Source organism: Rhodamnia argentea, chromosome 6, assembly GCF_020921035.1.
Source record: "Rhodamnia argentea isolate NSW1041297 chromosome 6, ASM2092103v1, whole genome shotgun sequence".
Taxonomy (NCBI): Eukaryota; Viridiplantae; Streptophyta; class Magnoliopsida; order Myrtales; family Myrtaceae; genus Rhodamnia; species Rhodamnia argentea.
In genome coordinates, this window is record NC_063155.1 from 9,372,041 (window position 1) to 9,387,852 (window position 15,812).

At 38.9% G+C, this 15,812-nt stretch overlaps 1 pseudogene; it reads right to left on the reverse strand.

Moving 5' to 3' along the window:
• Positions 1 to 5,036: 5,036 nt before the first annotated feature.
• On the reverse strand, positions 5,037 to 7,134 carry LOC125315476 (annotated as a pseudogene).
• Positions 7,135 to 15,812: the final 8,678 nt, after the last annotated feature.

Below are 15,812 nucleotides of genomic sequence, written 5' to 3' on the forward strand. Positions count from 1 at the left end.
AAAATTATTAATTACGGACCAAATGGAAAGGATATGGACGGTGATTTTCGCAATACCTTCTTTGGCATTTTTTTAATTGGTTAAATATTTATTAACAAAAACCAAAAGGGGAGGACATGGCAGCGATTTTCATAATGCCATTTTTGCCATATTTAAATAGTTGGCAATATTATTAATTACAGATCAAATGGAGAGATTAGGGCAGAGATTTATTAACATCTTTTTTATTGTCTTATTTTATTTTATTTTCATACTTAATTTGTTTTAGAGTAATTTTATTTATTTATCTATCTCTGCCCATGTGATAGTTTTGGGGTGCTTTGAACATGTGCAATTGGCAGGCATAAAATCTAGGTTCTTGCTTCCGGGATGAGCGAGGGAACACTCCCACTTGCTCATTGATAACAGATCTAAATTAAGAGAGGCCAAGATTGCCGTTTAGCTAAATGAATCCAAAGTTACATTTCAAGTCCCAATGAACAGTTTGATAGGTGCATCACATTTCGTAAATTTCTCCAGCAGAAGCAATTTTGGCTCATCGCAAGGAGCACTAACATGGTAGATTTCAGAACTCACACACAGGGGTTGTTTGAGTTGATAAGGGAAGGTTTTGAAGTACCATTCCATGCTAAACCTAAACATTTGACGTAGAGCCTTCTTCAGGGAAGAATTCAAGCGTGATATCATTGACAATAACCTCTGTGAAGCATTCAAGGGCAGAATCATAGAGGTCAGGTGCAAATCGCATAAGCACGCTTGAAAATATAAGAGTGAAAGTCATCACTAAGTTGCAAAGACAGAGAGATGAGGCTGCAACGACAGTGTAGTCCTCGGATTGCCAAGAGATTGGATGACAACATGGCTCATGGTAGGTTTCGTCTTCCAATTTGGAATGTGGATGATGGATATGAGATCACGAGCAATTTCATAAGTATGTTGTTGTCCACGTGGAGGTGAGAAATTGTTCATGTTGAGCCTAGCAAGTAACTGGAGTTCCCCGTGCACACGCCGTTTGTGCCATCCATCTTCTTAGATGAATGGTCTCCAATCAAATTAGGTGCTTCATCAACTTCCATTCCTCCATCTAAGACCATCGGATCATTACCAAGCTTCTCGCCCCTGTCACTGCGTGAGCTTGCATTTTCTATCACCGACCTCAACATTAGTCAAAATGTCCTCCGTGTTGCTACCAGCATCGCAATTAAACGCCGAGTCCCTACATTTTCCATCTACGGTTTCAACCAAATTTAGATATAAAATTTTATCGAGGATAAAAACATTTCTAATTGACGGATTACTTGAAGCGATACAAAGAATCGTTTTTCGAAAAATGTTTTTCAAATAATTCATTTTTCGCGAAATAAACTAAGAACAAATATGCCTGCCTGACTCACCACCATCTCCACTGGAACTAAACACAGTTGATGCTCTGCAGTAGATTCTCCACAGGTTTCAGCTCGAGGGTTTCTGAGCCACTAATGCTTTTAGGTCTTTCAACGAAAGAAAAACTTTCCAATCTTCTTTATGTTTCTACTTTTTCCCCAGGGATTTACGCACTCCTACAGCCAAAAGAAAAGAACAAGGTTCCTAAGAGAATAATACCCATCAAAGAAAAGGCCAGACTTCCTATTCCAAGAAATAAATTGGCGAGCAAGAAAAGAACCAGATACAGGTGAACCTTCCCCCGAATGAAACCATTTCAGTTTTCAAACCTTTGACATCAAGAGTGCCTTTGGACCTGTCCTTTACCACTGGTTGTCATTCCACCCTTTTGTTTGTAAATTGGTAAAACCATTAATGACAGATCAATTGGAAAGGATATGGCAGAAAATGTACATAATATCTCATTGGGTATTTTAAATGGGTATTTTAAATTCTTTGGTAAAATAATTAATTACAAACGAAATAAAGAGGACAAGGACGGAGATTTTCGTAATATCATTTTTGGATTTTTTTAATGGTAAAATTATTAATTAAGAACCAAATGGAGAGGATAGAGCAGAGATTTTGGTAATACCATCTTTGGTACTTTTTTCTGTTGGTAAGTTTATTAATTACGGACCAAATGGAGAGAATACGATAGAGATTTCCATAATACCTTTGTTGGCATATGCTTAATTGGTAAAATTATTAATTATGGGCCAAATGGAGAGGATATGGACGGTGATTTTCGTAATACCTTCTTTGGCATATTTTTTTAATTGTTTAAATATTTATTAAGACAAACCAAAAGGGGAGGACATGGCAGCGATTTTCATAATACCATTTTTGCCATATTTAAATAATTGGCAATATTATTAATTACAGACCAATTGGAGAGATTAGGGCAGAGATTTATTAACATCTTTTTTTTTTGTCTTATTTTATTTTATTTTCATACTTAATTTGTTTTAGAGTAATTTTATTTATTTATCTATCTCTGCCCATGTGATAGTTTTGGGGTGCTTTGAACATGTGCAATTGGCAGGCATAAAATCTAGGTTCTTGCTTCCGGGATGAGCGAGGGAACACTCCCACTTGCTCATTGATAACAGATCTAAATTAAGAGAGGCCAAGATTGCCGTTTAGCTAAATGAATCCAAAGTTACATTTCAAGTCCCAATGAACAGTTTGATAGGTGCATCACATTTCGTAAATTTCTCCAGCTAAATTGCTTTATAACTAGTTATTTGCAGATCCAATTCTGGCTCATCGCGAGGAGCACCAACGTGATAGATTTCAGAACTCACACACATGGGTTGTTTGAGTTGATGAGGGAAGGTTTTGAAGTACCATTCCATGCTGAACCTAAACATTTGATGTAGAGCCTTCTTCGAGGAAGAATTTAAGCGTGATATCATTGACAACAACCTATGTGAAGCATTTAATGGCAGAATCATAGAGATCAAGTGAAAATCACATAAGCATGCTTGAAGATATACAAGTGAGAGTCATCACTAAGCTGCAAAGACAGAGAGATATCTAAATTTTTTTTCCAAATAATTCATTTTTTACGAAATAAACGAAGAACAAATATGCGAGCCTTACCCACCACGATCTTCACTGGAACTAAACGGTTGATGCTCTGTAGTAGATTCTCCAAGGGTTTCAGCTCGAGGGTTTCTGAGCCACTGATGCTTTTAGGTCTCTCATCGAAAGAAAAACTTTCCAATCTTCTTTATGTTTCTACTTTTTTCCCCAGGGATTTACGCACTCCTACAGCTGAAAGAACAAGACTCCTAAGAGAATAATACCCTTCAAAGAAAAGGCCAGACTTCCTATTCCAAGAAATAAATTGGCGAGCAAGAAAAGAACCCGATACAGGTGAATCTTCCCCCGAATGAAACCATTTCAGTTTTCAAACCTTTGACATAAAGAGTGCCTTCGGACCTGTCCTTTACCACTCGTTGTCATTCCACCCTTTTGTTTGTAAATTGGAAAAACCATTAATGACAGACCAATTGGAAAGGATATCGCAGAAAATGTACATAATATCTCCTTGGGTATTTTAAATGGATATTTTAAATTCTTTGGTAAAATAATTAATTACTAACAAAATAAAGAGGAAAAGGATGGAGATTTTCGTAATACCATTCTCGGATTTTTTTTATGATAAAATTATTAATTAAGAACCAAATGGAGAGGATAGAGCAGAGATTTTGGTAATACCATCTTTGGTACTTTTTTCTGTTGGTAAGTTTATTAATTATGGACCAAATGGAGAGGATACGATAGAGATTTTCATAATACCTTCTTTGGCATCTGTTTAACTGGTAAAATTATTAATTACGGACCAAATGGAGAGGATATGGACGGTGATTTTGGTAATACTTTCTTTGGCATTTTTTTAATTGGTTAAATATTTATTAACACAAACCAAAAGGGGAGGACATGGCAGCGGTTTTCATAATACCATTTTTTCCATATTTAAATAATTTACAATATTATTAATTACAGACCAAATGGAGAGAATAGGGCAGAGATTTATTAACATCTTTTTTATTGTCTTATTTTATTTATTTTCATACTTAATTTGTTTTAGAGTAATTTTATTTATCTATCTATCTATGCTCATGTGATATTTTTGGGGTGCATTGAATATGTGCAAATTGGCAGGCATAAAATCTAGGTTCTTGCTTCTCAATTTTTTTTATATTTTTATATTTTACTATTTTTTAGATAATGTTTTTGTTTTCCACTTTTATTTCTTTGCTGGCCGCTGGCAATCGGCCACATCCGCTCACCCGAGTCGGGGAGGTCTAGCCTAGGGCGAGTTCACCTCGCCGGATGTGGCTACGGCTAGCGAACCCGTTTGTCGCGGTGGCTAGCGAGCGGTAGAAGAAGAAGGAAAAATAAATAAAAAAGGAAAAATAAAAAGGAAAATAAAACGAACAGATAAAAAACTAAAAAATAGAAATACATATTTTTTAAAAAGAAAATAAATAAAAATAAAAAAATTATTAAAAGGATTGCACGTGGGAAAATAAAATCCAATTTTTTTTTATAACGAATGGCAAAAAATATTTTTCAGTTCATTTTTAGGTTTCAACCGAACATCGAAAAAGATTGTCATTTCCTGAAAAATGACTTAATTATTGAAAAATATTTTTCAGAAATAACTCATTTTCCGTGAAACAAATGGAGCTTAAGTCACCTATCTTTTTCTTTTTTTAAATTATGCATTTATCAAGGTTTGCCACAAAAGTTTCAGGATTTGGTTATATTGTGACAGGTCAATAAATGAAAATGTAATTATCTCCTGCATAATTGCATGGATCAAGAAATATTCCCATAGCATGTCAACTGAAGAAGAGATTTGATACTCCATTGAAAAATAAACAGTCATGTGAGATAGGGACTAAGAGAACACCAAGTTTATGACTATAATGAAGCCCACACGTTCACATCGTACAAATTCCAAAAGAGTTTCCCTATCTAAGAGTCAGCAGCTACGAAAATGTGCGATTTGGATGGGGCTCCTCCTCCTCCACATCATGTGTATCATTTGCTCGCGTCGCTGTGTGCTGTGAACTTGTCAAAATAAAAACCAGTCTTATTTATACGCCTCGCGTTCCAGTCTTATTCAAGTCCATCCATGGTCCCATAACAAGCCGCTTCACGCCCTGAATTGCTGTACAATGAAATAAACTACTCACTCTCAAGTCAACGAAAGCAGAAACAAGCTCTCTGTATACATGACTTGACATCAGAGGCATAAACGTGCTTTTGAATAACTGTTTATCAAAAGGGTTCATAATCCACACCTTAGCTCCGACCCTTTTAATGAATCCAATCAACATCCTCCTCCTTATAATTTGCTTGACTTTTTGCGCAAGCACGTGCCTCGAAATCTTTCCTCCCTGGAAAATGATGATCACGTTTTGAGATAAATTCCAACATTAGGCTTCATCTATTTCGCGAAAAATAAGTGAATTGGAAAAATATTTTCCTCGAAATAATCACATATATTGCTTGAAATAATTGGTCAATGAAAAATATTGTCATAATGATAACAATTTACATCTAAATATTTGCGTGAATGATGAAGATATTTTTTGTCCATTCGTTTTTATCTTCAATTTTAGGAAAATATTTTTCAAACCACTCATTTTTCGCAAAACAAGCGGAGCCTAAAGGAAAGCAGAAAACAGAGCTTTGAAAAATTAGAACTAAGTGATGACAATGTTAATGTGGCACTTACTTTTTGATCCTTATAATACTTGGAGATCAAATTGACGTCAGATGGAAGTAAGATCTTCGAGAGTTCCGAACTCAAAATACAAGATGGCATCTGAGGGAAAGTCTGTTTCTGTGACTTCTCTGGAGTTCTCAACAACCCTAGTGCATTTAGATTTTAACAAATCGTAGGCAAAGTCAGACCCACAAACATGGTCAATGCAAAAGCAGAAACGAGAAAGAGCAATTTGATTACCTCTTAAGCAATAACCAGGGGCTCTAAAGCTAACAACCTACTCTAGTAACACATGAGTGTTCATGTGGATGCTCCAAACAATGTATCTTGTTAGAGATGATAAGTCGTCCAAACTGGAATCATACTTTTCAGAACTAGGATGAGACTGTTCCGAGCCAAAACTGACAAGCTCTGATTTCCCCAGTATGATCCGACAAAGCAGTATATGCCTCATGCCATCTTTATCTATAGGGGCGATCTTAAGGCTGCCAAAGCATTGCGAATAGACTATGTAAGGCCATTATGATCACATGCACAACATATTAACATGAGTCAAGAGACAACAAATTCGCGAAACATAGTCCCATGCATAGATTAATAGGGAAACATACTAATGCTCTAAATCAACATATCTTCGTGATCGTACCACTTTTCGAACTGTATCACTCAATTATTTATTCAATATAAAGGGTCCGATCTAACTTAGCCAATCATAGATTAAACATACATGGTTCTACTTGATTTAACCGATCATGGATTCAAAGTGAAATTACACGCTAAATCAACATATTTTGTGTAATCTCGTCATTATTTATGCAATTAATAGGGGCGAGTTAACGCCGCCAAAGCATTACCAAGAAGCTATCGACATCCAATATCATCACATGCGCAAAAAATAAATAAATGGGAATTCTGTACCTCCCGAGAAGATGAATTTCAGGAGCAAAATAAAGTCCAGAACCATACAAGCCACTGTTCTCTGGCTTCCCACTGTAGCCAAAGCCATATCAGAAGATCTTGGGGACCTCGTCCCTCGAGGAAGCGTACCACGCGTACCTCAGGTTGGCGGTGCCGCTGCCGCCTTTCTTTTGCACTGCCTGCGAGTGAATTTGAAACGCTCTTGCTGAGACGTTGGAGAAGCCATTCCGGTAGATTGCCGCCACTGTAACTTGGCCCTCAAGCGCACCAAGCAGCGAGAGGTGTCTCTCCTTGATGTAGCAGTGGAGCATGTCTCCCTCGCCAGGTTCCATCAACCCACTGCTGATGAGTGGCCGCAGAGCAGTGACAGATTGATCGACGGAGACGACGCTCTCGCAATTGGAGATGGATGAATCCGGACCCTGATCTTCCATCGGATCGTTCAGATCTGCACGGTTGGGGTCGATTGCCGGATGGTTGAATTCATGTGCGACTACATCGCTGTGTACAGTCGGTGACCGACATTGTTGGATGTAGTCCGACATTTCCGATTGAAGCTGGAACGTCCCAAAAAAGTGATTTTAAATAAATAATGAATCGATTCACAAATCGTTTTTACAACTGCTAAAATGAAAAACTATCGAATGGTACGGATCGAAGTAAGAAACATGGAATTGCAGAACTAATGAAGATCCAAATCTTTTAGTCAATGAAGTGATTATTTTAAAAAAGAATGACCAACCCCGAACACTATTGAGAGATCGTAAAGGTTTGGTCGTTGAACGAAAAAAAAAAAAAAAAAAAGGTTTTGAAAACAACGAGAGCGAGGGAACAAAAGCATGCATCTTGGGAAGCTTACAGAGCTGTCGCCGGAGGTGAGTGTGCGAGTGAAGTGTAGAGTTGAAGGAGAGTAGGGTTCTTGCTTGAATACGGGGTTTGAGTTTCAAGAGAAGGATTTTATAGAAGAAAGCCAACGGAACAACGCGCTCTTATGCTATTAACTTGGCTTTGGCGGCGTCGTTTTCGCTTTCCATTTGCCCTGGAAATAATTATATAAAAAAGTCAATGCAAAAATTTAATTTGAATAGGATGAATTCCGTGCTTAAATATTGGGATCGGGAGTGGGGTATGTACGGTTTGAAGGGATTCATCGGAACCGAATCGGACGATCACACGGAGAATCAAGAAAAATTGGAACGACGCACGAGATTACCCAGGTTCACCCCAAGATTAGGGCTACGTCTTGCAAAGAGATTTCACCATATTTTTCGGTTTTTGACCAATTCAACTAGTACAATGATAAAATCGAACAAAATATATATGCCTAAAAAACGGGCTAAAAAACCTAAAACCTCTTAATTCCAACCACACGGGCCAACTTAAATAAAAGCCCAAACCCGTAGAGGTTACGGAGGCGCTGCCCCCGAACACCCGCCCACTCACCGGCGAGCGAGGCGGCCGTCCCCCGACGGCTGGTCGGGTCAGCGTGCGACTACATCGCTATGTACAGTCGGTGATCGACATTGATGGATGTAGTCCGACATTTCCGACTAAAGCTGGAACATCCCAAAAAAGTGATTTTAAATAAATAATGAATCGATTCACAAATCATTTTTATAAGCGCTAGAATGAAAAACTATCGAATGGTACGGATCGAAGTAAGAAACATGGAATTGCAGAACTAATGAAGATCCAAATCTTTTAGTCAATGAAGTGATGATTTTAAAACAGAATCACCAACCCCGAACACTATCGAGAGACCGTAAAGGTTTGGTCGTTGAACGAATCCAAAAAAAAAAGATGGTTTTGAAGACAACGAGAGCGATGGAACAAAAGCATGTATCTTGGGAAGCTTACAGGGGTGTCGCCGGAGGTGAGTGTGTGAGTGAAGTGCAGAGTTGAAGGAGAGTAGGGTTCTTGCTTGAATACGGGATTTGAGTTTCAAGAGAAGGATTTTATAGAAGAAAGCCAACGGAACAACGCCCCCTTATGCTATTAACTTGGCTTTGGCGGCGTCGTTTTCGCTTTTCATTTGCCTTGGAAATAATTATATAAAAAAGTCACTGTAAAAATTCAATTTGAATTGGATGAATTCCGAGCTTAAATATTGGGATCGGGAGTGGCGGTGTGTAGAGTCCGAAGGGATTTATCGGAACCGAATCGGACGATCACATAGAGAATCAAGAAAAATTTGAATGACGCACAAGATTACCCGGGTTCACCCAAAGATTAAGGCTACGTCCCGTAAAGAGATTTCACTATATTTTTCGATTTAGAGCCAATTCAACTAGTACAATGATAAAATCGAGCAAAATATATATGCCTCAAAAACGGACTAAAAAACCTAAAACCTCATAATTCCATCTATACGGGCTAGCTTAAATAAAAGCCCAAACCCATAGAGGTTTCAGGGGCGCTGCCCTCGAACCCCCGTCCCCTCATCGGCGAGCGGGGTAGTTGTCCGCTGACACCTGGTTGAATCCGCATGCTACTACATCGCTGTGTACGATCGGTTACCAACATTGATGGACGTAGTCCGACATTTCCGACGGAAGCTGGAACGTCCAAAAAAAGTGATTTTAAATAAATAATGAATCGATTCACAAATCATTTTTACAACTGCTAAAATCAAAAACTATCGAATGGTACGGATCAAAGTAAGAAACATGGAATTGCGGAACTAATGAAGATCCAAATCTTTTAGTCGGCGAAGTGATGATTTTAAAATAGAATCACCAACCCCAAACACTATCAAGAGATCGTAAAGGTTCGGTCATTAAACTAAACAAAAAAAAAAAATGGTTTTGAAAACAACGAGAGCGATGGAACAAAAGCATGTATCTTGAGAAGCTTACGGAGCTGTTGCCGGAGGTGAGTGTGTGAGTGAAGTGCAGAGTTGAAGGAGAGTAGGGTTCTTGCTTGAATACGGGGTTTGAGTTTCAAGAGAAGGATTTTATAGAAGAAAGCCAACGGAACAACGAGCTCTTATGCTATTAACTTGGCTTTGGCGGCGTCGTTTCGCTTTCCATTTGCCCCTGAAAACAATTATATAAAAAAGTCACTGCAAAAATTCAATTTGAATGGGATGAATTCCGTGCGCAAATATTGGGATCGGGAGTGGCGGTGTGTACTGTCTGAAGGGATTTATAGGAACCGAATCAGACAATCACATAGAGAATTAAGAAAAATTGGAATGACGCATGAGATTACCCGGGTTCACCCCGAGATTAGGGCTACGTCCCGTAAAGAGATTTCACTATATTTTTCAGATTACAGCCAATTGAACTAGTACAATGATAAAATCGAACAAAATATATATGCCCCAAAAACGGGTTAAAAAACCTAAACCCTTGTAATTCCAACCATGCGGGCCAGCTTAAATAAAAGCCCAAACCCGTAGAGGTTTCGTGGGCGCTGCTCCCGAACACCCGCCCACCGACCGGTGAGCGGGTCGGCCGTCCCCTGACGGCTGGTGGAATTCGCGTGTGACTACATCGTTATGTACGATCGGTGAACGACATTGATGGATGTAGTCCGACATTTCCGACCGAAGCTGGAACGTCCCAAAAAAGTGATTTTAAATAAATAACAAATCGATTCACAAATCGTTTTTACAACTGCTAAAATGAAAAACTATCGAATGATAGGGATCGAAGTAAGAAACATGGAATTGCGGAACTAATAAAGATCCAAATCTTTTAGTCAATGAAGTGATGATTTTAAAACAGAATCACCAACCCCGAACACTATCGAGAGATCGTAAAGGTTTGGTTGTTGAACGAAACAAAAAAAAAATGGTTTTGAAAACAACGAGAGCGATGGAACAAAAGCATGTATCTTGGGAAGCTTACGGGCATGTCACCGGAGGTGAGTGTGTGAGTGAAGTGCAGAGTTGAAGGAGAGTAGGGTTCTTGCTTGAATACGGGGTTTGAGTTTCAAGAGAAGGATTTTATAGAAGAAAGCCAACGGCACAACGCGCTCTTATGCTATTAACTTGGCTTTGGCGGCGTCATTTTCGCTTTCCATTTGCCCTGGAAATAATTATATAAAAAAGTCACTGTAAAAATTCAATTTGAATGGGATGAATTCCGTGCTTAAATATTGGGATCGGGAGTGGGGTATGTACAGTTTTAAGGGATTCATCGGAACCGAATCGGACGATCACATAGAGAATCAAGAAAAATTGGAACGACGCATGAGATTACCCAATTTTACCCCAAGATTATGGCTACGTCCTGCAAAGAGATTTCACTATATTTTTTGGTTTACAACCAATTCAACTAGTACAATGATAAAACCGAGCAAAATATATATGCCCCAAAAACGGGTTAAAAAACTCAAAACCTCCTAATTCAAACCATACGGGCCGGTTTAAATAAAACTCCAAACCCGTAGAGGTTTTGGGGGTGCTGCCCTCGAACCCTCGCCCGCTCACCGGCGAGTGGGTCAACCGTCCGTTGACCGCTGGTTGAATTCGCGTGCGACTACATCGCTGTGTACGGTCGTTGACCGACATTGATGGATGTAGTCCGACATTTCCGACTGAAGCTGGAACGTCCCAAAAAAGTGATTTTAAATAAATAACGAATCGATTCACAAATCGTTTTTACAACTGCTAAAATGAAATACTATCGAATGGTACGGATCGAAGTAAAAAACATGGAGTTGCGGAACTAATGAAGATCCAAATCTTTTAGTCAATGAAGTGATGATTTTAAAACAGAATCACCAACCCCGAACACTATCGAGAGACCGTAAAGGTTTGGTCGTTGAACGAATCCAAAAAAAAAAGATGGTTTTGAAGACAACGAGAGCGATGGAACAAAAGCATGTATCTTGGGAAGCTTACGGGGCTGTCGCCGGAGGTGAGTGTGTGAGTGAAGTGCAGAGTTGAAGGAGAGTAGGGTTCTTGCTTGAATACGGGGTTTGAGTTTCAAGAGAAGGATTTTATAGAAGAAAGCCAACGGAACAACGAGCTCTTATGCTATTAACTTGGCTTTGGCGGCGTCGTTTTTGCTTTCCATTTGCCCTGAAAATAATTAGATATAAAAGTCAATGTAATTATTCAATTTGAATGGGATGAATTCCATGCTTAAATATTGGGATCGGGAGTGGCGGTGTGTACAATTTGAAGGGATTTATCGGAACCGAATTAGACGATCACATAGAGAATCAAGAAAAATTGGAAGGACACACGAGATTACCCGGGTTCACCCCAAGATTAGGGCTACGTCCCGTAAAGAGATTTCACTATATTTTTTGGTTTACAGCCAATTCAACTTGCACAATGATAAAACCGAGCAAAATATATATGCCCCCAAAACGGGCTAAAAAACCTAAAACCTCTTAATTCCATCCATACGGGCCAGCTTAAATAAAAGCCCAAACTCGTAGAGGTATCGGGGGCACCGCCCCCGAACCCCCGCCCACTCACCGGCAAGCGGGGCAGCCATCCGCCGACGGCAAGTTGAATTCACGTGCGAGTACATCGCTGTGTACAATTGGTGACCGACATTAATGGATGTAGTCCGACATTTCCGATTGAAGCTAGAACATCCCAAAAAAGTGATTTTAAATAAATAAGAAAAGGTTCACAAATCGTTTTTACAATTGCTAAAATGAAAAACTATTGAATGGTACGGATCGAAGTAAGAAACATGGAATTACGGAACTAATGAAGATCCAAATCTTTTAGTCAATGAAGTGACGAATTTAAAACAGAATCACTAACCCCGAACACTATCGAGAGATCGTAAAGGTTTGGTCGTTAAACGAAACAAAAAAAAAAAATGGTTTTGAAGACAATGAGAGCAATGGAACAAAAGCATGTATCTTGGGAAGCTTATAGAGCTGTTGCCGGAGGTGAGTGTGTGAGTGAAGTGCAGAGTTGAAGGAGAGTCGGGTTCTAGCTTGAATACGGGGTTTGAGTTTCAAGGGAAGGATTTAATAGAAGAAAGCCAACGGAACAACGTGCTATTATGCTATTAACTTGGTTTTGGCGGCGTCGTTTTCGCTTTCCATTTGGCTTGGAAATAATTATATAAAAAAGTCACTGCAAAAATTCAATTTGAATGGGATGAATTCCGTGCTTAAATATTGGGATCGGGAATGGCGGTGTGTCTTGTCCGAAGGGATTTATCGGAACCGAATCGGACGATCACATAGAGAATCAAGAAAAATTGGAACGATGCACGAGATTACCCAAGTTCACCCTAAGATTAGGGCTACATCCTGCAAAGATATTTCACTATATTTTTTAGTTTAGAGCCAATTCAACTAGTACAATGATAAAATCGAACAAAATATATATGCCCCAAAAACGGGTTAAAAAACCTAAACCCTTGTAATTCCAACCATGCGGGCCAGCTTAAATAAAAGCCCAAACCCGTAGAGGTTTCGTGGGCGCTGCTCCCGAACACCCGCCCACCGACCGGCGAGAGGGTCGGCCGTCCCCTGACGGCTGGTGGAATTCGCGTGTGACTACATCGTTATGTACAGTCGGTGAACGACATTGATGGATGTAGTCCGACATTTCCGACTGAAGCTGGAACGTCCCAAAAAAGTGATTTTAAATAAATAACAAATCGATTCACAAATCGTTTTTACAACTGCTAAAATGAAAAACTATCGAATGATAGGGATCGAAGTAAGAAACATGGAATTGCAGAACTAATAAAGATCCAAATCTTTTAGTCAATGAAGTGATGATTTTAAAACATAATCACCAACCCCGAACACTATCGAGAGATCGTAAAGGTTTGGTCATTGAACGAAACAAAAAAAAAATGGTTTTGAAAACAACGAGAGTGATGGAACAAAAGCATGTATCTTAGGAAGCTTACGGAGCTGTCGCCGGAGGTGAGTGTGTGAGTGAAGTGCAGAGTTGAAGGAGAGTAGGGTTCTTGCTTGAATACGGGATTTGAGTTTCAAGAGAAGGATTTTATAGAAGAAAGCCAACGGAACAACCCGCTCTCATGCTATTAACTTGGCTTTAGCGGCGTCGTTTTCGCTTTCCATTTGCCTTGGAAATAATTATATAAAAAAGTCACTGTAAAAATTCAATTTGAATGGGATGAATTCCGTGCTTAAATATTGGGATCGGGAGTGGCGGTGTGTACGGTTTGAAGGGATTTATCGGAACCAAATTAGACGATCACATAGAGAATCAAGAAAAATTGGAATGACGCACGAGATTACCCAGTTTCACCCTAAGATTAGGGCTAAGTCCCGCAAAGAGATTTCACTATATTTTTCGGTTTACAGCCAATTCAACTAGTACAATGATAAAACCGAGCAAAATATATATGTTCAAAAAACGGGCTAAAAAACTCAAAATCTCATAATTCCAACCATACGGGCCAGCTTAAATAAAAGCCCAAACCCGTAGGCTGCGTTTGGTCGTCCGTATAAATCTCGGGATAGGATATGTTTTATCTTATCCCGTGTTTGGTAAGTGTCCCGGATAGTATAATGTCGGATATAGAGGGGATATAACCCGGATAAAAAAATCCGAGGGGAGGGGGTAGGATAAGGTCGGATAGGATTTCTCTTATCCGTCATATAAAAGCTAATTTTTAGAAACCTACCCCTTCATTCATGCACTCTTTCACCGACGCTACAGCTTGCCTCTACAATTTTTTTTTCACGTTTACAACTTGCTTCTGCAATTTGTGAAGGTATGTATTCATCCATGATCATCTACAGCTTGCTTCTGCAATTTTTTTTTTCACGTTTACAGCTTGCTTCTGCAATTTACGAAGGTATGTATTCATCTATGGTCGTCTACAGCTTGCTTCTGCAATTTTTTTCAAAAGTTTTGGGCTTAAATTGCTTCAGCAATTTAAAGCATACTTTTATTTGTAGTTTGAATCACAGTCACGTAGGAATAAGCAATCTATGATACACAGACCAATCAACCACTTGATGACATCTCACATAGCAAACGAACATACGTAACCTTTTATCGAGCAAACGAACATACAAAAATTATGAAGGATCCTGAGAATATTCATCTTTTTTTTTGGATTTCAAGGAGCTGATAGGAAGGCATTTGTGGACATGCTTCTCCAAGAGATGATAGAAGAGTAATGTCGTGTGTAGTCTCTTTTTGCTATTTTTAGACAATGAACAACATCGAACAATGTTGATTTTACTATTTATTGGAATGCTTTAGTTTTTTGGAATATGTTGTTTCTTGTGAACTCAATTCTTTTTCTTTATGCTCATTCGCCACTTCCTTCCTAGGCAATATATTTAGCAGTGAAAGTCAGTATAGATTGAATAGGGTCAGCTCGCTAAGATAACACAAAAAAAAACTTGTTCATTATTCTAAAGGATCTTGTGCTGTTACACATGAAAAGGTTTCCTCCGGGTAGGTGCTCTATTTTCCATAGATTGCAATATCTGCTTGATCGTGTATGGAAAAGGCTTCAAGTTCATGGGGCAAACATGAAGACGATGATGACAACTTTCTTGTCTCATTTGTTTCTATATTCATTTTTTTTTTGCAAAGAGGTTTGAAAATCTAATAAAATGTGTGTATTTTCAAGTTTTTTTTTTGTGTATGAGAACGTTATTTTTATAGTAATAAGATCGGAATATTTCATGAGCATCACGTAGGGGCAAATATGTCTTTTATATTGATATACGGTTTCTACCAAATGCAGGATATGATAGGATATGAGAATATCCGACTTTAAATCCGCAATTCACCAAACAATAGATAGGATATGGCCAAATACGTGGATTTCTTGTCCTATCATATCCAATCCTATCATGACCAGAAATCCCGACGACCAAATGCAGCCGTAGAGGTTTCGGGGTTGCTGCCCCCGAACCCTCGCCCGCTCATCGGCGAACGGGGCAGCCGTCCGCTGACCGCCGGTTGAATTCGCGTGTGACTACATCGCTGTGTACGATCGATGACCGACATTGATGGATGTAGTCCGACATTTCCGACTGAAGCTAGAATGTCCCAAAAAAGTGATTTTAAATAAATAATGAATCGATTCACAAATCGTTTTTATAACTGCTAAAATGAAAAACTATTGAATGGTACGGATCGAAGTAAGAAACATGGAGTTGCGGAACTAACGAAGATCCAAATCTTTTAGTCAATGAAGTGATGATTTTAAAATAGAATCACCAACCCCGAACACTATCGAGTGATCATAAAGGTTTGGTTGTTGAACGAAACAAAAAAAAAGATGGTTTTGAAAACAAC